The sequence below is a fragment of the Neomonachus schauinslandi genome, chromosome 1 (genome assembly GCF_002201575.2).
Source record: "Neomonachus schauinslandi chromosome 1, ASM220157v2, whole genome shotgun sequence".
Classification (NCBI taxonomy): Eukaryota; Metazoa; Chordata; class Mammalia; order Carnivora; family Phocidae; genus Neomonachus; species Neomonachus schauinslandi.
Window position 1 is genome coordinate 157,202,409 of NC_058403.1, and position 22,573 is coordinate 157,224,981.

The following is a 22,573-nucleotide window of genomic DNA, read 5'->3' on the forward strand; positions in this document are numbered from 1 at the left end:
GGCATAACAAAGTGCCATATGAAATCCTAAGGTATGAGACTTCCATGCAAGACTTCTTACAGGTTCAGCAAATCAAAACTATATGGACATACTAACACATATATATAGTATATATAGTACATACATGTGTTAGTATATATAGTATAACACATGAAATGTAACATTTATCTTAAACTATGGTGGGTTCTAAGTCTAATGAATATTCAGGTGGCGGAGCTGGAAGAAACTTAACATTTTTCTTTCTGGAAAGCAGTAATTTTGTTCTAATTTCAACCTTGCTTCTACCTAGCTGCGTAACCATAGGTGAGTCATTTAAACAACCCGAGTTGTCTTAGTTTCCTTGTTTGAAACCAATGATTCTCAGAATTCCATTATTGTACCCTTCTTTCCTTCCCATCCCACGCCCCTGGAAATCTCTAATTCTTTGGGAACTTAATATTATTTGTTTCAGATACTTACATTCTTTTAGCTAAGTGTTACAGTTGCAGTGAAAGAATAGTTGGTGGGAAATATTTTTCACGTGTCAAAGCTAATGTTTAGAGCACAGAAAACAACCAGCAAATGTCTCACTCAGTGTCCTGATTACACTGCCTTTGTTAAGTCTAACCTTTTAAATTTGGTTTTAAGCAGATGCTCTGGAGTTAGTCATATAATGAATGAATTCATAAATGACTGTATTTTATGTTTGGATGTCTCTACACATACCCTCAATGGGCCAGGGTTGCTGTAGCTGTTCTCTATAAGGACCATACAGATTTATGCTAAATAATTAATTAGCATTTTCTTCAAAATACTGAAATCATCAAAACTACTTGCTAAAATCTATAGACTCTCAATTCTTTTTGCTCAAACAATGAATCATGCTTCCCTTATGGCTCTTCCAATTTTACTCACCTCTAAACTCCCAATTTGCAGGTTATAATGAGATAACACAGTTACACACGTGTGATGTATTTTTTCTCATATGTTGTATACTTTTCCTCTGGAACTATATAATCTTCATTTGCAATGGCTACAAAATATTTAATGGAGTTTATATAACAATTTTTTGTCAGCTTTATCTGTCTTCCACTGAAATAAATGAGTTAAGGTCTATGATCAGTGCGTTTTGTCTATTTCTCCTTACGTCTCCTTAGTTTATGCTTAATGAAAGATGCTACGATTTGATGCACAGATACGTGTAACTGCTGTACTTCCATGGTGTTCTGTGGCATAATAAAGTGTCAGCTTTTGTCTTATTTAATACTTTGGGGCCTGAATTTTACCTTGTTTTATATTAGGATTATGATGACCCCCCCCCCACACACACACAGTTCATTTTTCTGCTGGTGTATCTTTGTCTATGCTTTTTTTTGATTCAACAATTCTGTACATTACTCAGTGCTCATCATCATACTCTAAATCCCCTTCCCCTACTTCACCCCTCCTCCCACCCACTTCCCCTCTGGCAACCATCCATTTGTTCTCTACATTTGAGAGTCTGGTTTTTTTGCCTCTTTTTTCCTTTGTTCATTTATTTTGTTTCTTAAATTCCACATAGGAGTGAAATCATGTGTTACTTGCCTTTCTCTGTCTGACTTATTTCACTTAGCATAACCCCCTCTAGGTCCATCCATGTTGTTACAAATGGCTTTTAGTTTTAGTTTTTCTATTTTGCTTTGTGATTCAGTCTGAAGATCTTTTTCTTCTAATGGGAGAATTATATTTACATTTGTTAGTATGACATGTGTTTGGTCTCAGTTTTGTCATATTTTATACGATGTTTTCTGTTTTTAGATGCTGCACTGTAGCAATTCCTGGTCATTTTTTCCCCATTTTAACATCTTTGGAATTGGGATGTGTCTTACAACTGATGGTGCTTTGTGGTTTCATTGGGAACAGTGATGATTAAAATAATAGTGATCTTACAATCGATACAATCTTCATATCTAATAAAATTTGGTATATATTTTAATATATAATGTGATGTATTTTCTCTATGTTTTATTGCAGTGCTTCATCTATTAAGGAAGATTGTATTCTGCTTATTTCTACATTTATATGTTTATATAACACCTGTAATGCCCTCTCTGTCTTGTCTAAAAAGCGAACAATAGCATCAGCTTCTGTCTCTTCTTCCTTCACCTCTTTCTATCTTTTCCTACCCAATTTTAGTCAATAATACTGTTTTTCTTATAGTTTATCTTTTTATTCTTAAATATTCTTAAATTTGGACAACGCGATTTGTCAGCATTAAAGACAAGGCAATCCACAAACTTACTCCATCTTATTTGTTCATTGCCAGGGCATACAACAATTACATTATGTATCATTTAGCTCTCTCTGTTTAACAAAACACCTCAGAATGGAGAGGCTTAAAGCAGTGAACATTCATTATTTGTCATAGTCCTGTGGGTTGGCTGAGCAGCTAGCTCCTCTGGGCCAGCTTGGCCGCATGGTCTAGTTAAGGGGTTGACAGCAAGATTGGTCCTGAGGGGCCTCACTCAGGGGTCTGGCAGTGGCTGGATGTCAGCTGAGGCAACAGCAATACACCTCTAATCATCCAGCAGGCTAGCCTGGGCTTGTTCAGATGGCCACAGAAGGGCTTCCAGCAGCAAGAGAGGCAAGTCCCAACACCCAAGTGCTTTTCAAGTCTCTGCTTATACTACATCTACTATCACTCCATTGACCAAACAAGTCATGTGGCCAAGCCCAGAGTTGATGCGGAAGAGAGGCCATTTTGCACGGTCTACCCCACACTCTATTCCATTCATCTTGTCCCCTTCTTTGCTTTTGCCTTATGTCTCTTGTCAAATATTTCCAACATTCAATCCTTTTGTGAAGTTTCCTCTGCCATCTCTTGGCTGGTTGGAACTCATCCTCCAGTGGTTCCCTGAAGAGGGTCTCATGAGCTACCTTCTTCCAGTCTGCACAAAGGCACTGTATATGCTGGCTGCAGCCAGGACCTGAGGAGGATGTGGCTAGAATATAGAGGCTGGGGATCAGCCTGCTCATCTGGCCAAACTTCCATTCCCAGGCTGCTATATGTTATTCAAAGTCAGCTGCCAACCCTTGGGTCTCACTGGATGCAGACAGACTTTTTCATATCCAGGAGCCAGAACTGAGGTCTCAGAGGCCCTAAGTGGAATTTACATTCCTGAAGGGGAGCTGGCATCCTCACCCTGGGGCCCTAGAAGGGGTCCTTCCCACGATGTGTCAGACTAGACTATTGTTCTAGTTATTTATTTGCTCCCCGGTACAAGAGTTGACATCCACACCCGTTGCTATGTAACATCCACCCAAAAGGAGCCAGGTATAGTTTCCCATCCTTTGACATGCTTTGGTCGAGGGGATGTTGGCAGATGAGATGCAAGCAGAGGCTTGAAAGTGCTTTGCTTGGTTGGGCTTGCCATCTTTGCCTCTGTCATATTCATAAGAAGAACATTCTTGGGGAGTCCGTTGGCCCAAAGAAGATGAGAGACATGTAAGCAGAGATGCTCCAGCTGACTCACAGACCGGAAGTAGGAAGCAGAGCTGCCCTGGCTGCCACAGCCTGGGGCAGGGACACCTGCTGAGCCTAGATCAGATCACCCCAAGCCAACCTGCAGTAATAAATATAATACCGGTTTAAGCGACTGAGTTTTGAGGTGGTTTGTTATGCAGCAATGTTATCACTGCAAACTGACACATGTCAGAATTTCGTTTGTGAGTGTCAGTGTCCCTGTCAAAACCCTCAAGAGCCCCAGTGAAAAAAGGTGACCTACTTTCCGGCTGGAGCCACCTCCCCTCTCAGGCTCAAGCTGGAACTGCTCCTCCCACAGCCACTGAAAGCTGGTGACTGAATTCTGCCCAAGGATTAGCCAGGAGCCACACAAACAATATGGGTCTCCTGTCTTCTCCAAATTCTCTTATTCCTCACTACTCCTAGACTCTAAAGGATCTCACCGCTCTCAGCACAGTGCTAAAGATTCAGAAGTCCTTTAATACCTATTATTTGAATAATCAATGAATACATTAGAAGGTCATTTTCTGAAAGTGTTACGTGAGTTAAAAGGTCCACCATTTATTGTATCTAATGCACTTAAGTACACCACTGATGTTATGAATGAATAAGCAAAGTTATATTTCAGTGGAATTTGATTTTGATTGCATTTCATTTAAAATCTAGCTCTAGGGGTGCCTGGGTGGCTCAGTCGTTAAGCGTCTGCCTTCGGCTCAGGTCATGATCTCAGGGTCCTGGGATCGAGCCTTGCATCGGGCTCCCTGCTCAGCGGGAAGCCTGCTTCTCCCTCTCCCACTCCCCCTGCTTGTGTTCCCTCTCTCACTGTGTCTCTGTCAAATAAATAAATAAATCTTAAAAATAAATAAATAAAATCTAGCTCTCGTATCCTGACACTGACACACATTTTAAAGGGCTGCTGGAACCCTCTGGCAAAAGAGGGAGTAAAATTCCTTTAAATCTCCTCTAGCCCTTCCAAAGTTGGTGTTAAGGGAAACCTGTTTGGCCTAAAAGGAAACTATCCCTTGCACTAATATACTTGCTTAATCACTCAGCAGAATTAAAACTGGATTCTTTGCTGCTGTACTTCTCAGAACTTTTAATATGCTAATGCACATTGTAGAGTTCTGAGTGGGGAATTAGCAGGCAGCATTTCCTAAGCCAACTTGGCCCCGGAACCCTGAGAACTTTTTGTGCTTAGGGCATTTGTATGATTAATATCAGCCCATGGAACACAGTTTGAGAAATTCTGCTCTTTTCCAATGACCTACAAAGTAATAAATCATTTTGTCAGCTACACAGTTATATTTCAATCCCCCCCTCCTGGACCTAAAATAACTAAACCCCCCCCCCCCCACTCCTTGGTAACCTTTTCATGGCTCTAGCACACTTGAAGGGAATAAAGGATCAAGGCAGGGGGCGGGTAGGAAACCACTAAACAGGTCAGAAATAATTACAGCAAAAATGCTTTTTTCAGTTGAACAAAGTCTCACAGGTCTCTAAAAGAGTGCACGGTTATCTCGCTATTCACCCCCAACACTGGGTCTTTGAGGGAAGCTTGTGACTGGGCCTGCACTAATAAGGAAAAGTTTTGAAGTGTTCCAAGGAACGCTGGATTTTTTTTTTGGCACCGGCCAAGGTTACAGGACACCCTTTAACTCTTTTTTTTTTTTTTTAAAGATTTTATTTATTTATTTGACAGAGAGAGACACAGCGAGAGAGAGAGCACAAGCAGGGGGAGTGGGAGAGGGAGAAGCAGGCTTCCCGCGGAGCAGGGAGCCTGATGTAGGGCTCAATTCCAGGGCCCTGGGATCATGACCTGAGCCGAAGGCAGACGCTTAACGACTGAGCCACCCAGGCGCCCCCACCCTTTAACTCTTATTGGTAAAAAGCGGTATCTTGCGTCTTACAACCTGATCATATGCCACAGCTGCACATGGACTCACTTGGAGTATAACAAATTTGCACACGTTCAACATTTAACAGACACCTGCCCTCAGAAGTCACAGTATTTCTGCAGCGAGCTCCCGGAAACCAAAGGGGAAACACTGAGTCGATCGTGGCAAATCACATTGCACCAAAAACTATGTATGTAAGTGCTTCGGATTAAATGGTATCCAAATAGAGCACTATTTTCCTCAATGGTACTCGGTTTAATTTAGTTATTTCAATATAAAAAAACACAAAAATAAAAACGAGAATGAAAATACCTCTAGCCCACTTGGCCCTCCAGTGGTCATTGGAACAGCACGCATGATCTTGTGCTCACATGGGTTGGGTTCTAAAGTCTGCATGTATGGAAAAATCAGTGATAGTCCAAATTGCCCTTAAAAGTCTTAAATTTTTTCTAAGGTGCATGACACATGGTGTGTGCCCCTCAGTGAGATCCACCCAGGCCAAGAACTAGAGGCATTCTTCATGAAGAGAAAAATAATGCTATCAAGGGACATCATGGAAGTCTCCAACGAATGGAACATCATGTCTGAATCTTGGACAAAATACCCAATATGGTAAAATTATTTTGTTTCCCCAAATAATATATCGGGCTTTTTTGCAATTCTAAATAACATTACAGAGTGCTTTTTCTTGGACACCTGACAAAATGATGCTAAATTGAAGTAGAAAAAGTTATATAAGGATAGTCAAGAAAATATTGAAAATGAAGAAAAACTTATCCTAGCATGAGTTAAAGAATATTATAAAGCTAGGGAAATTAAAGTATTATGTTGCATGACAGGACAAACAGACAGCCCAGTAGGAAAAAAGAGAGTACAGAAATGGACAGAAGTAAGTAAGGAAATTTGATATGGGAGAAAGTTAGAATTTCAAATCAGAACACTCCAGATGGAACGATCAATAAATAGAATTGGAATAACTAACTCAACACTTGGGGAAAAATAATAATAAATCTGGATCCCCACGTCATTCTTGACACCAAAATAAATCCCAAATGGATCAAAAATTTAAAGATTTTAAGTAGACAAAGCCATAAACACACTAGAAGAAATATTGATGCATTTTTAAAAATATCTTGGGATTGGGGAAAAACATTTCTAACCATATTGCAAAACCCAGAAAACAACAGAACTTTTAAAAAATCCATAAAGTTGAAAGACAAAGGGGGAGAGGGAGAATATTTATAATACATTACAGGGGAAAAAATTAATGTTTGATATCATTTCTATCTCAAGCCTCAAATAAGCCAATAATAAAATAAAGCAAACCCATGCAAGGAAACTAGGCAAAGAAATTGGGCAAGAAAAGTTACAAAAGAATACAAATGAACAGTAATCATATGCAAAGATGTTCAACTTTGTTAACAATACAAAGCAAAAATAAAAACAAGATAATAATTCTCACCTAACAGAATAGGGCAGAGGAAAGATCACAAAGGCTGGCGCGGGCCAAGATGTAGACGTTGGGTGCTCTCACAACCTGTGTGTGCAGGCTGCTGGTAAAAACCCTGAGGGTAAAGTATGCACACGTTAACAATATCCAATGGGAAAAGGACAGTTTCTTCAACAAATGGTGCTGAGAAAACTGGATAACAATGTGCAAAATAAAGAAACTGGACCACATTCTTATACCACATAAAAATAAATTCAAAATGGATTAAAGATCTAAATGTGAGACCTGAAACCATTAAAATCCTAGAAGAGAGCACAGGCAGTAACTTCTTTGACATCGGCCATAGCAACTTTTTTCTAGATATATCTCCTTGAGGCAAGAGAAATAAAAGCAAAAATACACTATTGGGACTATATCAAAATAAAAAGCCTCTGCACAGTGAAGGAAACAATCAACAAAGCTAAAAGGAAACTTATGGAATGGGAGAAGATATCTGCAAATGACATATCCAATAAAGGGTTAGTATCCAAAACATATAAAGAACTTATACAACTCAACACCCCAATTTAAAAATTGGCAGAAGACATGAACAGACATTTCTCCAAAGAAGACATGCAGTTGGCCAACAGACACATGAAAAGATGTTCATCATCACTTATCATCAGGGAAAGTCAAATCAAAACTACAATGAGATATCACCTCATACCTATCCAAATGGCTAAAATCAACAACACAAGAAAAAAACAGGTAGGTGTTGGTGAGGATGTGGAGAAAAAGGAACCCTCATGCACTGTTGGTGGGAATGCAAACTGGGGCAGCCACTGTGGAAAACAGTATGGAGGTTCCTCAAAAAATTAAAAATACAACTACCCTACAATCCAATAATCGCACTATTGCGTATTTACCCAAAGAATAAAAAAACACTAATTCACAGGGATACATGCACCCCTATATTTATAGCAGCATTATTTACAACAGCCAAAATATGGAAGCAGCCCAAGTGTCCATGCATCGATTGATGAATGGATAAAGAAGATATAGTACCTGTGTATATGTATATATTCCATTCCATACATGTATGGCCATAAAAAAAGAATGAAATCTTGCCATTTACCATGACATGGATGGAGCTAGAGAGTATAATGCTAAGTGAAATCAGTCAGTCAGAGAAAGACAAGAGAGAGAAACCAAGAAACAGAAAGAAAGCGAGAGAAACGAAGAAACAGGCTCTTAACTATAGAGAACAAACTGATGATTAACAGAGAGGTGGGTGGGGAGATGGGTGAAACAGGAGATGGGGATTAAGGAGGGCACTTGTGATAAGTACCTGATGTTTGTATGGAAGTGTTGAATCACTATATTGTACACCTGAAACTAATAAACACTGTATGTTAACTAACTGGAATTAAAATAAAAACTTTAAAGAAACTACAAAAAATTATAAAACCAAAAAAAAGTATGCACACCTTTTGCCCACGAAATCCCATTTCTAAGAATCTATCAGAAGAAGAAAATTATTAGAAGCTCAAAAAGCTGCATATACAAGGAAATTCATCACCATATTTACAATTGCTAGACAAGAGAACAGAAAAAAAGAAAAGGACTGAAATGGAACGAGATCAGTGAGAAGAAGTTAACATATATTCTGGTATACTCCCTGCACCATACCATGCAGACGCCAGAAGTGATGATCTATGTCACTGACATGTCTATCAACTGTCAAAGCACCAAACCAAGTTACAGAAAAGGAAGTGTGATTCCTTTTGGCAAATAGTGTGTACATTTATCAAAACAAGTACATGGCGTTATTGTCTAGAGCTACGCTTGTCAAAAGGCTTTTGTTGTTGTTATTCTCTGCAGTACAGTTTCAATTAGTTTACTGTGATTACATAAAATTTTCCATAACCAATGTTTTCAAAAGAGAAAAAAGTCATGACTAGATGGGCAAGGAAAGCCGAGAATGTTTTTTAATGTAATGAAGGGGCATTTGCCCTTGCTGGGGGTAAAGCATATTCTAAAGATGTAACCATTAGAACAGATTGGTAATGCTGCAAATGCAGGTGGAGATTTGAAATGCAGAGAGCTAACAGAATGCTGAGAAAGTGATCCAGTTACATAGGGAAGTTTAGCTTATGACTAAGGTGGCATTACAAATTAGTAAGAAAGAGACGCATTCTGAATAAACTGTGGTGGAGAAACTACTGCATCATTGAGGGCAAAGAGGGGCACTCTCCTTTCACACGACTGATCCCAGAGGCATTAAAATTTAAGTGTAAAAGCCAAAGACAAAAGACGACTAGAAAACACAACAGGAGGATGTTTGTACAATCTTTAGGTGTGCGTGTTGGGGGATGTATCTTCTAAGTATGTGAATCCCAGAAGCCCAAAAGAGAAAAGGTGGATAAATTCGATCACATAACAAATTTAAATTTCTATAGTGAAACGTACCATAAACAAAGTTCAAATACAAATCTCACGCACGAGAAAAATAGAGTATTTACTATCAGTACTACAAACTCTGTCTGCAAAGATACAACCAACACCTTAACTGTGGTATCTTTATTTCCTTCTATAATGTTTTGCATTTTCTTGATTTTTGTTATTGAATATAATACTTTCATAAATGAACAAAAAACTTTTTATTTTTTAATATTTTTTAAGATTTTATTTATTTATGTGTCAGAGAGAGCGTGCACAAGCAGGGGGAGCTGCAGGCAGAGGGAGAAGCAGGGTCCCCCTGAGCAAGGAGCCTGATGTGGGACTCGATCCCAGGACCTGGGATCATGACCTGAGCCGAAGGCAGACGCTTAACCGACTGAGCCACCCAGGCGTCCCCAAGAAACCCTTTTTAAAAACTAAAACCAAAAAATGTTGGGAGGAAATAAAATTATTCATAAAAACTTTTGAAATAGGGGATGGAGAGTAGAATTTTCTAAGCTTAAAGGTTTTAAAGGAAGGAAAGAAAGTCCTTTCCTTTGTGGGGCCAGACTTACACATCCAATGGCATCCTTGAAATCTCCACTTGGGCCTCTTGCAGACAAACTTCATCCCAGCACAGTGCAACTTCTTGGCTCCCACACCCAGAGAGGGTGGGGGAGATCTAAACTCCAGCTACCAAAACAAAATGAAGTCAACGTATAACTTTTTAAATGAGTCCATCAAGACATAACGGGGTCTGCTGCTTTTTGCTAAAAGCTCTTTAGTACTGTCATCACTTGGAAGGAAAGAGGGCAAGAGGCAGCCATGTCCCTTCCTCCTTGAGGACCTGGCCCAGAAGTCGTGCACCCTCTGATCTCTCACATGCCATTGGCCAGAACGAAGTCACGTGACTGTGCCTAGCTTCAAGGGAGACTGGGAGATGCTGTCTTCACTCTGGGAAGTCATGTGCCTAAATGATATTATTCTGGGAGGAGGAGAGGTTGGGTATGGAAGGATCAATGGTCTCTGGCGTCAATAGAGTATAGCCTGCAGTGCACAATCTCATCTGTGTAAAATACACTGCCCACACTCACACACGCACGCACCTTGATGGATGGGAAGACACAAAAATATTGGGAGTTTGGGGACTTTTACTCACTTCCTTGAATTTTTTGGTAATGATCAAATATTTATAATGGGCATATTTTTCAGTAGCTTTTTTTCCCCAAAATGAACAATAGAAATTAAATCTAAGGTCAGAGACTTCCTCGTGAAAGACATATAAGCCATCGGAGGCTCTGGGTCTGGGCTGGCTCTTCAAAGCTGTCCCCGAGTGAGGGCCTTTGTACACCCTCAACAACCCGTCATGGGATGCAGACTGCCCTCCGGGAGGGGGGAACCTTGACCCAGACACCTCCTCTGGGTCTAGAGCAATTCCAGGAGGGGACTGGACCATGGGTCCTCAGCAGCTAACGCTCAGTTGGTGGAATCAGTCAGTGGGAGGTATCTCTGTGCTGGAGAGGGGAATCTCAGTGGTGGACAAGGGCATACACTCTACCAGGGACAGATACAAGGCATGGCCTAGAACCAGAAGAAAGAAAGAAAGGAAAGTCAGAAATATTATTTTACACATACTACATGCCATGTGTTTGTCACTGCGCATGTTACCTTCTTCAATTCAATAGTCTTGCAAGCTGAGTGCTTAAGTTCACAATTTTTATATGTATGGAAACTGAAGTTCAAGGATATTAGGAAAACTTGTCCAAGAAGAGACAATAGAGAAATAATAGAATGAGGATTCAAACCCAGACGGGATATTTTATTGCAAAACCACTTTCTACCCCAGCATTAAGTCATGAAGATTGAGACCTTGTTTGGTTTGATTCAGATGAAAATTGCTAGCGGCATCACAAAAGACTTTTAAAACTATGTTGGCAATGAGAACAAAGAAGGAAAAGTTCTGGTATAAGGACATGGTCGTGAAAACAAATTAATAAATAGAAGAGGGGCGCCTGGGTGGCTCAGTCAGTTAAGCATCTGACTCTTGTTTTCTGCTCAGGTCATGATCTCGGGGTCCTGGGATCGAGCCCCGCCTGAGCAGGGAGCCCGCTTCTCCCTCTGCGCCACTCCCCCACTGCTCGTGTTCTCTCTCTCTCTCTCAAATAAATAAATAAAGTCTTTAAAAAAATAAATAAATGCAACATGTGCTCTTGCATTGGGGGAAATTGTATAAAGGGCAACATGAGGGCTTAGGCATAAAGTCAGGACGGATTGTAGGTATGGTAACAGTTTTGTTACTGATATTAAATTTTCTAATTTTGATAATCACACCATGGATATGTAAAATATATTCCTGTTCTTAAAATTATATGCATAAGTGTTTAGGGGTAGAGGGTCATGATATCTGGAGTTTATTCTCAAATATTCAGAAAACAATTATATGTAGAATAAAAAAAGTATCTATGTATTATATATATATATCGAGAGAGAAAGTAAACGCAGCAAAAAGTTAATAACTGGTGAACCTAGGTGAAAGATATATGAGAATTTATTGTAATATTCTTGAAACCGTTTTGTGTGTTTGAAATTCTTTCAAAATGAAAGAAGGAGAAAGATCCCCAAGGCAGGAGAACCAATAGCATGAGAGAGGGGGCGCCTGGGTGGCTCAGTTGGTTAAGCGACTGCCTTCGGCTCAGGTCATGATCCTGGAGTCCCAGGATCGAGTCCCGCATCGGGCTCCCTGCTCAGCGGGGAGTCTGCTCCTCCCTCCCCCGCTCCCCCCTCTTGTGCTCTCTCACTCTCTCTCTCTCTCAAATAAATAGCATGAGAGAGTCTCCACCTTCCTAAAGGAACTCAGATCTGGTAAGTCTCCAGATGGGCAAGTGTTGCAACTGATAAAAAATGGATTATGATCATTATCGATTAACAAACTTGAAGTTGATCCTTGGGAAGATTCTGGAATGTATTTTCAAACGGATGGGCTAAGAACATTTTAGAAAAGATTGCAATCTCTAGCAGTCAGTATGAACTCCCCTACAAAAACAAATAAATATATGCAAATTAGGTCAAGCTAAGCTCATTTTCTTTTGTAAAGTAAATTAAAGAAATGAGCATCTGCACAGGGTGTCCTGATTTTGGCAAAGCTATTGACTAAGTTGTTCATAACATCTTCATGGATCAGAAGACAATACAACCCTTGCAGGCATTTTTACAGCAACCTGTAACACCACCACTCACAATGAAGACTGAATCTGCTTGTGGGTAGGGATGGGGTCGTGGATTAGTTTCTAGGGCTGCTGTAGGAAAGCATCACACGCTGGTACCACCACAGCATGAAATTTATCTTCTCGAAGTGCTGGAGGCTGGAAGTCGGAAATTAAGGGGATGGCAGGGGCAGCAGTTTCCTTCTGAGGACTGGGAAGGATCTATTCCAGCCCTCTTTCCTTGTCTTGTAGATGACCAACTTCACTTGCGTGGGCGACCACACATACATGTTTGTCTCCAAGTCTTCCCCCCGCCTTTTTTTTTTAGATTTTTATTTATTTATTTATTTGCCAGAGAGAGCAAGTAGAAGCAGGGGGAGCAGCAGAGGGAGAGGGAGAAGCAGGCTCCCCGCCGAGCAGGGAGCCCGATGCGGGGCTCGATCCCAGGACCCTGGGATCACGACCTGAGCCGAAGGCAGACGCTTAACCGACTGAGCCACCCAGGAGCCCCCATGTCTCCCTTTTTGATAAGGATACCAGTCATATTGGATTAAGACCCACACTAATGACCTCATTTTAACTTAATTACCTCTGTACAGACTCTATCTCAAATAAGGTCAGATTCTGAGTTGCCAGGGAGTTAGGACTCCCATATATGAACTGGGGGGACATAATTCAACCCGTAACAGTAAGAGGTGGTGGGGGGTATCTAGCAAAGTGTCACAAAGCCTTGCTCTGTTAAACTCTAGCAAGAAAAGACCACAGGAGATCCCCTCCTCACACTTGGGGACTATCTAAAGATGCAAAGGGAAAATAACCAGTAGGATGATGAAGCAGCTGGTATAACAGATACGGAATGAGGGGGTGGGGTTCTGTGGCCACATCCCTCACCGGCCAGTGGCACCGCCCTGTCATTCCTCACACACACTCTCAGGTGGCGTGCAGATTACATGCGAACTGGGCAGGAGGCATTATGCAAACGGCAAGGCTCACATGACCCACTAATCACTGGCACCGTCACCTGCTGGAGACGGAGTGAGAGCCACCGCAGGAGTGCCAGGCGGAAGACAGCATCGACATGCGTGAGTGACAGCACTCTGTCATTTCCTTTACAGCTGTCTTTAGTAGGTCTGGGAGATGGGGAGGTGCTTGTGCTACTTTGGTTTCTGGTTCCTTCCCACCTGCCCGCCTTGATTCCATAACCTTCCACCTCTCTGACATTTGGGATCTCCACCTTTCCAAGGATGTCTCTCGGTTCTTGCCTTTACAGAGACTTAAAGCTTCTATCTGAACATATTCTTAACTTACGCTGAGGTCCTCTTCCACACCTGTTTCTCAGGTGTGCCCCACAGGGTCTTAGCGTGCCTCATACCCAGACCCATAGTCACATCATTGATCCAGAATCAAGAATGTTTAGGAAATGCTTTGCATCTTTTTTTTTTAAAGATTTTATTTATTTATTCATGAGAGACACACACAGAGAGAGAGAGAGAGAGAAAGAGAGAGAGAGAGAGGCAGAGGGAGAAGCAAGCTCCCAAGGAGCAGAGAGCCTGATGAGGGACTCGATCCCAGGACCCTAGGATCATGACCTGAGCCGAAGGCAGACGCTTAACCATCTGAGCCACCCAGGTGCCCAAAATGCTTTGCATCTTTACTGCAGAATTCATCAGAACCTTTCATTCTGCATTCTGATTCTCCAATAAGGGATTTGGAACACAGCATTTCTCAAATTGTTCTAACTCAGAACTCCATTTTCCAATCTGGAGGAACTACTGTCCTTCGTTCGTAAGTGCTGGTTTGCACTCAGTGTCTCTGCTTCCAGTTGGTCCATGACACACAGCTACCCACCAAAATCCTTTTCCCCTTTTTTTTTGGACATGGAACTAGACTCCACTTCCCACCCTTCCTCAAAGTTATGCACCCTCATCCTCTCCAATGGGACGTGAGCAGTAAGATTTACCCCTTCTGGGCCTGACCCACAACCGACTATGTATCCTTTTCAGCATCCCTTTCCTTCTGGCTGGCCAGGAGATGAAGACCCGGGGGGCCCTCGGCAGGGCCACTGTCAGCTGGAGTCCCTGAACCACTAGATGAAGGACAGCTACCTTGATGGTCTGAATACCTGCCTTAGGCTTTGCATCAGCAAAAGATCATTTCTATTATGTTAAGCCATGAACCACTGAGGGCTCTTATTATGGTGCCTAACTCACACTGTCCCACTTGCTTCTTCATTCCCTGTAATTCTGCATGAAGGAAAAAGAAACTTCATTTTTAGTTAGGGAGCTATCCAGTCAAATTCGTTGTTAGAGCAGCAAAACCTATATACCTGAACTTACACAGTGTATAAATAGTGGTCACCGCATAATAATGCAACAGACGATAATAATTAGTTATACCTGTGTTGAGAAACTACTTGCTTAAAAAGCAAGATTTAATGATTCATATACTCGGGATTTGAGGATTTCATCGCTGGGGAACATGAAATAATCTTGGGGTATGGAGAGAAATTTGGCTTCCAGAAAGTTCATGATCTTTGAAAACCCCTCAGCTCTATTAGATTTAGGGTGCAGCCTTGAACACCTGCAGGCTGAAGGCTGGACTATCTGAGCATGGTTTATTATCACTGAAGGGGGAAAGCAGGGCTGAGTAGCTAGAGAACTCCCTTCCCCATGCTTCCCTGTGACAGATTCTGAAAGTGGAAGAGCCTCTGGAAGAAATATGGTCCATATCTCTGCCTCAAGACGGGATACGATCAATATTACCAGGAAGAAATGGCTTTCAGTCCCATTTTCAAGATCTTTGGGGAAAGGAGTTTCCAGTGAATATCACATGCCTCATCAGGGAAAATGACGTTGAGTTACTTTACAGTTTATCAAAGTCCTTTTACACATCCGTTTGCTCTCCTCGCCCATCGTCCTAATAACTTGGCTATGAGGTAGATGCATTTTCACTTTGCCTTTATCCTCCAGGAGTCTGAGTTACAGGAGGCTGTGAAGCCTTCAGGAGCGGTGCCAGGTTAGGATACCGGGTGTCCCATTCCCCAGTCCCATTTTCCTGTCACTTACCAGCCTTGCCTCTCGGTCATCCAAATCAGTGAACGTTCCCTGACCATCTATTCTCTGGAGGGGCTGAGGCAGCCACGTGAATGCACCACAGAGGTGAAGAGGACAGAGCCCTTGGCCTCCGGGAGCTTTCGGGCTTGATGGGAAACTATGACAAGTGTGGACACATGCTACAGAACGAAGCTCTGTAGGGTGAACACCATGTGACAGCCACAGGCAACAATGCTCTGAGCCCTTCAGACCAAAACAGCCAATGAGGATATCAAAATGAAGGTGTTGCAACTGCTAGAATCCTCGCCCTTTCCATACGCACAGGTGCTGAGCCCGAAGCTGCAGGCACAAATACCCTACACACACACACACACACACACACACACACACACACACTTACCTCTGGCCCCGTCAGGTTGTGGTGGCCTCGTTCCTCACAGCCCACAAACCTCGGCGGGGGAGGGGGGTGGCAACACGTATCCCAACCCTCCAACTATGAGAGCTGGAAAGTATAAAAACACTTTTTTCTTCAGGTTCCATTTCTCAGCCTCTCTCAAAGCCAGGGTGTGGAGAGGTGACCTGGCTTCTGTCAATCAGAGGTACCCACAGTTCACCTGGAGGTGGAGGAGAGTCAGGTCACCTGGAGGTGAATCAAGGTCCTCTGACAAGCTCTGTGAAGGGAGAGTATGAAGCAGCTGTGGAAGTTTCTGACATCCATGCCCTCATGGGGCAGAGCAGCAGGCGACAGGGGCATTTCTTCCGACTGTTGCCCTGGGACACACTGCCCCCAGTGCTCTAACATCCAAGCCTGCTTCCGGGGCATCCCACACTAGCCAGACTGAATTCCACTACCCGCAACAAACGGTTCTGACCCGCTTACTTGTTCACTCCCTAAGAATTATTGAGCACCGCCTTTGTGCCAGGCACTTTTCCAGGTGCTGAGGATCCAGCAGTGAACAAGAAAGACATACTCCCCGCCCCTCAGGGGGCTAATATTCAGGATGAGAAGAGAACCAGCTACACACAAAAGACAGAAATTAACGGTGTGATAACTTTGGTTCTTGTTTCTTACCTCTCCCTTTCAAGTTGCTCCTTGTTGCTTGCTGAAACTCAAGTTGAAAGAAGAATCTCTAGGTTCCCTGAATCCTGTCCCCCATAGGGTGACAAACCACTTCTGCTGATGCTCAGTGCTTCTGCACGAGACTCTGTGGGTGTCAAGCCCTCCATTTCCACAGTCCACAAACTACAGTGTGGGTGAAATACGACTTTATTAGTGTCAACACGTTCTGGTTGAAGTTCTCATGCCACCAGGATGGCCAAACCTTCCCTTTCCCCAGAGTCACATCTAAGTTCGGGGGGGGGGCAGGGGTGTCTAACCAACACTGGAGTCAGGCCAAGGGGCGTGCCTTCGCTTGCTCAATGTCTGTCATCTGTCTGCACTGACCCACAAGAAGCCCATTGCCCCTAGGTCCTTGGTCTTGCCAGAAGCGCCACGTACCTGTCTGCACGGGCCTCTCTGGTTCAGTGGCTCTCTCTACCACTGGGGCCCCAGGAGGATAGGCAAGCCTCTGGAATGGTTACCTGAAGCCCTCGCTGGCCAAGATGCTATGGAGTTATTTTCTCTCTTTGGGTTCTGGCTGCCAAACCACCCCACACTTAGTCTGGCTGAACAGGGCATGGGTCTTCTTTATTACTTCTCCTCCAGAGACTTCCCTGTTTCTCAGTTGGGGAAAGGGGTACTACGGGAAGAAGATCCATTACTGTAATTTAGGTTTCCTCCCAAATGTATTACAAATGCCAATAATTCATTTCTTTCTTGAAAGAGCCGAGGCTTCTGGAATCAGAAGAGAGCATTTCCATTCCCCACCTGCCAGGTTTTCTGAGGTCCTGATTCCAACCCCCCCCCCCCCACCCCTGAAGCAATGACCCTAGAGCACTTTCAACTTTGAAATGGCATAGAGAAGCAAAGCATCATAAGGAAAATATATGATGAAGGAAGGAGGGTGGGAAGAAACAGATATTTCAAAAATATCACTCCATAGACAAGAAGATATAGCAGAAGAACTACAGCAGGAGAGTAAGAATGAAGACCACGAAAAGAAAGCTGCTACCACTGGTGTGTATCCATTTGTCATTCTGTGGCAGGCTGGTTTTTTTTGGGGGGGGGGGCGTGTTAAATTAAGTTTAAAATAATCAGGTTGGTTGTTCATTTTTTCATTTAGAAGCCTGGTTTTCCCTAATCAAGGAACTGCTCAAGCCAAGTGATAGATAATAGTTCAAGATAGGAACCAGTGTCAGGAATAGTAGTTCAGATGTGTGTACTTTTCCTTTAAAATGTGGCAATGTCATGGGGCAGAAGTGGATATGTGGGGAGAAAAGTGATTTCTCTATTAAGGAAAAGCTGCTCAGAGGCAAATCACAGTCGAAGGGAGCCAGGCACAGGGTAGATTAGCTTCAAGGCGCCAGAAGGAGGAATAAATTAAACCAAAATGGCAAAATATACCCAAAGGAATACAGGAGAAGCAACTCAGCATTGTAAGAAAGTGAAGGCTAAAAATGAAGCAGTAAGTCAATTCTGAGTAAAGTACATATTCATATATAATCTATTCAAAAAGCATGTTCCCTAAAACAAGTTTTGGGTACATCAGTGTATTTGATAATATTAATCCATCATTAATCATCTGGCAAATCATCTGAGAATCAGCTAAAGTCCCTGAGAGCCCAACTTCCAACTTAGCCTCTCTACCCACAGGAAGCCCTAGCTCTTACACCATATTTCACTTCCTCTAGAAACAAATGAACAAGGGCAAATAAAGTAGCCACATGGGAAATCAAATAGTCTTCAGAGCAAACGGAGAAAGATTCATTAGCTTAGCACAATCATCTGGTAAACAAAACCAGAAGCAGGAATAGAATCAGGTGTAAAAGGACCTAAATGGGGCTCACAGATCACGAAATGTTTGTGGGAAAGGGAGACAGGAGTTTCATCAAACAACTCTAATATGTACATGTAAATATAAATGCATGCAAGGATTGACATGAGCTTCTAAAATGCTTTAAGGAATTTATTTACCAACATGAAATGTGTTTTGTTTTGAATATGGTATGTGTGTAGACACATACACACACGCATGTGCATGCGCACACACACACAATGGAATATTATTCAACTTTTAAAAGGAATGATAAATGGATAAATCTTGAGGACATTATGCTAACTAAAATAAGCCAGGCATATATGGACAAATATTGTATGATTCTACTTGTATGAGGCACCTGAAATAGGCAAATTCATAGAGACAGAAAGTGGAATAGAGGTCTCCAGGTGCTGGGAGGAGAGAGGAAGCAGGGGAGCAAGGGTGGTAATTGGGAGTTAATGGGTACAGAGTTGCTGTTTGGGAAACTGTTTTTCTTTCTGATGACGAAATTCTGGAAATGGTTAGTGGGGATGGCTGCACAACATTGTGAATGTATTCAATGCCACTGAATTATACACTTAAAAATGGTTAAAATTTTGGGGCACCTGGGTGGCTCAGTCGGTTAAGCATCTGCCAGGGTCCTGGGATCAAGCCCTGCATCCGGCGCCCTGTTCAGCAGGGAGTCTGCTTCTCCCTCTCCCTCTGTCCCTGCTTGTGTTCCCTCTCTCGCTGTGTCTCTGTCAAATAAATAAATAAAATCTTTTTAAAAATGGTTAAAATTTTATGTATATGGTGAATGGTAAAGGTTATGTATATTTAACCACAATTTAAATAAAGGAAAGAAGGAAGCAGAAAAATCAGTACCAAGTGCAATCTAGGAAAGACTCAGCTCTGTTTCCAAAGGCTTTGAAGATGGAGGAAAGGGCCATGAGCTGCAGAGAGAATGAGTACAGTTAATAGAAGCTGGGAAGGCAAGGAAACAGATTCTCCCCTAGGGCCTCCCCTCCCCCAAAAAAGAGTGCAGCCCTGCAGACACTTTGCTTTTACCCCAGGGAGACCAGTTTTGGACGTCTGCACTCCAGAATATAAGAAATAAATTTGCATAAGATAACAATTTTTTGTTAACACAAATTTGTTTTATTTTAAACTGGCTGACCTAATACTACTGCCTTATCCACCCAGTAGATATTCTGTTACACTTCCCTCCAGGAAACATTCCTCTTCCCTGCACCACCCCAAACCTGGGCATTACTCATCAGTCTTTTCTCAGGCTTACAGGGGACCTCCCACTTGAGGCCGAAGGTCATGGGGCTGCTGGTTTTTCCACGTAGACTTGCCAGACGTAGCAAATAAAAGTACAGAACCCCAAAGAAGCAACAACAAGCACCCACATTCCGTTAAATGTGAATTGACCATGCAGTATTTGGGACATATACTTAAAAACTGTTGGTTATCAGAAATTTATATTTAACTGAGCATTTCATCTGGCAACCCTATTCCCTGGCCACATTCAGTGAGCCCACACATATTGGGTTTTGGTCGTTTGCATTTTTTAAAAAGATTAAGCGGATAGATGTGTCACTTATAGAAATCTGATTTCCAGATTCTCTTTAAAACTATGCCCTCGCCCACTCCGGGCGGATCTTCCGCCGCCCTGGCACGCGGGCCCGCGCGGGAAGACTAGCGCAGGCGCAGAGCGGCCCGCGGGCCCGCAGATGGCGGATTGCCTTCGCAAAGCCGCTTGGACGACTAGCGCAGGCGCAGAGCCGCCCTATCCCGGGCTCCCGTGGCGCCGAGGGCAAGCAGCTGTCACTTCAGAGGAGCTGCCAGCGCCTCCCGCCCCCTCCGCAGGGCGCGGGCCCTCGGTCCCCTGCGCTCCCAGCGCGGTCTATTTATATCACCAGGCCCGCACAGGCCCATATTGGGCAGTGCCCGCTGGTCAAGCCCGCTAGCTGCCCCGCCCCGGCCAGACCTGGCCCGGTCCGCGCGGCCACAGGGCCAGGTCGCGGCGCCATCCCTGCGGCCTCTGCGGAGCCAGTGGGGCCGTGCCTCAAGCCGGGGGTCAGCAGCTTGTAAGTAACGGTGACAAAGGAAACGCGGGCCCCTGTCGAGGGCCTTGTCTTAGCTCTAGGGCCAGGCCAATGGAGAAAGGTCGAGGGCCGGAGTTGGGGGCAGCCTCCCGGCCCTTGGCACTTGTGGGACCCACTGCGCTTCCCTCCCGTCGTCATGGGGCCGGCTCCTGCCTTCACAGCTCAGCCCAGCCAGTCGCTTCCTTCTCGAGACCAGCTTTGCTCAGCCAGGAGTCTCTTCCCTCTTTAATGTGGCAGTAGCCACCGTCCTAGCATTATCTACGTTAACGTTTGCCTCCCTCACTAGACTATAAGTTCCATAAAGGGAGGGACCCTTCTGTCTTTCCCTTCCTGGCTGTCTGCCTAGGGCCTTGAATAGTGCCTGGCACTTTAAAAAGCTTCAATTAGCATCGAAAGTACCCCCAAGCAACTCTCTTAACTTTAAAGCCAGGAATATAATTACGCTGCATTTCCCCCCCCACGCGATTCTTAAGAGGAACTAATGAGCTACTGCACAATGCATATTAAAGCACTTTGAAAAGTATAAAGTGCCCTGAGAATGCAAAACAGTGTGAACTCCTCAAAGGAAAGCAAAAAGGAAACCTTTTTTGCTTTATCACTTATAGGCCTGGCCGTTATTAAACACCTAGGGTATGGGATGGATTATTGCTATTAAGTAAACCAGGTGTTTTTCCATACTAGTGGGAGACTCAAAGTGCATTTAAGGTAGCCATTTCCTACCAGTGTCTGTGCAAGGTTGTAATACTGAAGCAAAATAAGGTGTGGGGATGGACTGGTGAAAAACAGAGGTCACAAATAAGTGCCTGGAAGGTAACTAAAAAGGCGGGGGGAGAAAAGCAACAGTGTGAGAATTATAAATGAGGACTGACACTCAGGATAATGGGGGCTGGGGAAAGGAGATAAGATGTGCCGTCTGAGAGGTGGCAACTGTCTACTCAGGTCAAACACATTGTTGTCACCATGGGAATGAAGGCTCCAATGTTGCCAAGCCTTCCATTTTTTTCAGTAGATGTTACAATGTTACAGTTGCATGTTAACAACTATTTTGCAAAAAAAAAAAAAAAAAAAGTGTGAGTAGCCAATTTGTGATCTCTGGCTTCAGTTCTCTAAAAATTGGGGCCGAATCCCTGAGAGCACGTGGTAACTGGGAATTAATTTTGAAAGTAGAAGTGAAGTGAGAAGTGGGTGTCACAGTGCATCAAGGAAATCAAGTTAAGGATTCTGGGTGATTTGCTTGACTTGAAAAAACATGAGCAACTTAAAGAATCAAGCACAACTTTTAAAGGTAGAAAAGAGGGGCGCCTGGGTGGCTCAGTTGGTTAAGCGACTGCCTTCGGCTCAGGTCATGATCCTGGAGTCCCTGGATCGAGTCCCGCATCGGGCTCCCTGCTTGGCAGGGAGTCTGCTTCACCCTCTGACCCTATCCCCTCTCATGTGTTCTTTCTCTCTCATTCTCTCTCTCTCAAATAAATAAAATCTTTAAAAAATAAAAAATAAAAATAAATGTAGAAAAGAATCTTCAAGATAATGGTTTATTAACATGCATGAAACAAGAAGAAAAAAAGGTTATCATGAAATTGTAATTTAGGACGAAGCAAAACATTTAGTTGCACAGACCTTATTGAGCAGCCCTAATGTAGCAGGCATCATCACAGACAGATGTGAAGAGTTTGGAAGTGACTAAAACATGAGCCCCCTACCCTCAATGTGCTCATTATTGAAAGGGGAGGCAGGCAGATGCAACAGTCACTATGTTCAAGGTACAGACAAGGAAGGGCAGAGAAGGCTTCACAGGGGAAGTGATGTCTAACTGAATTTGGAAGAGCCACTTGTATTTCTTCAGGTGGAAGGGGGAGAAGGATATTCCAGACAGAACACTGTGTGTAAAGGTAACATATGCATTAGAATTGTTAGTGGTTCAGTACTACTAAAAGACTGATGTATAAGGAAGGAAAGCCAGGAGATGAGGTAGGAAAGGTGGGGAGATGCCAGATTGTGAAGGGCCTGGTGATGTTTGAATGAGGGGTGGTGCTGGTGACTATAGGCTCAGGATACATTTTTTTAT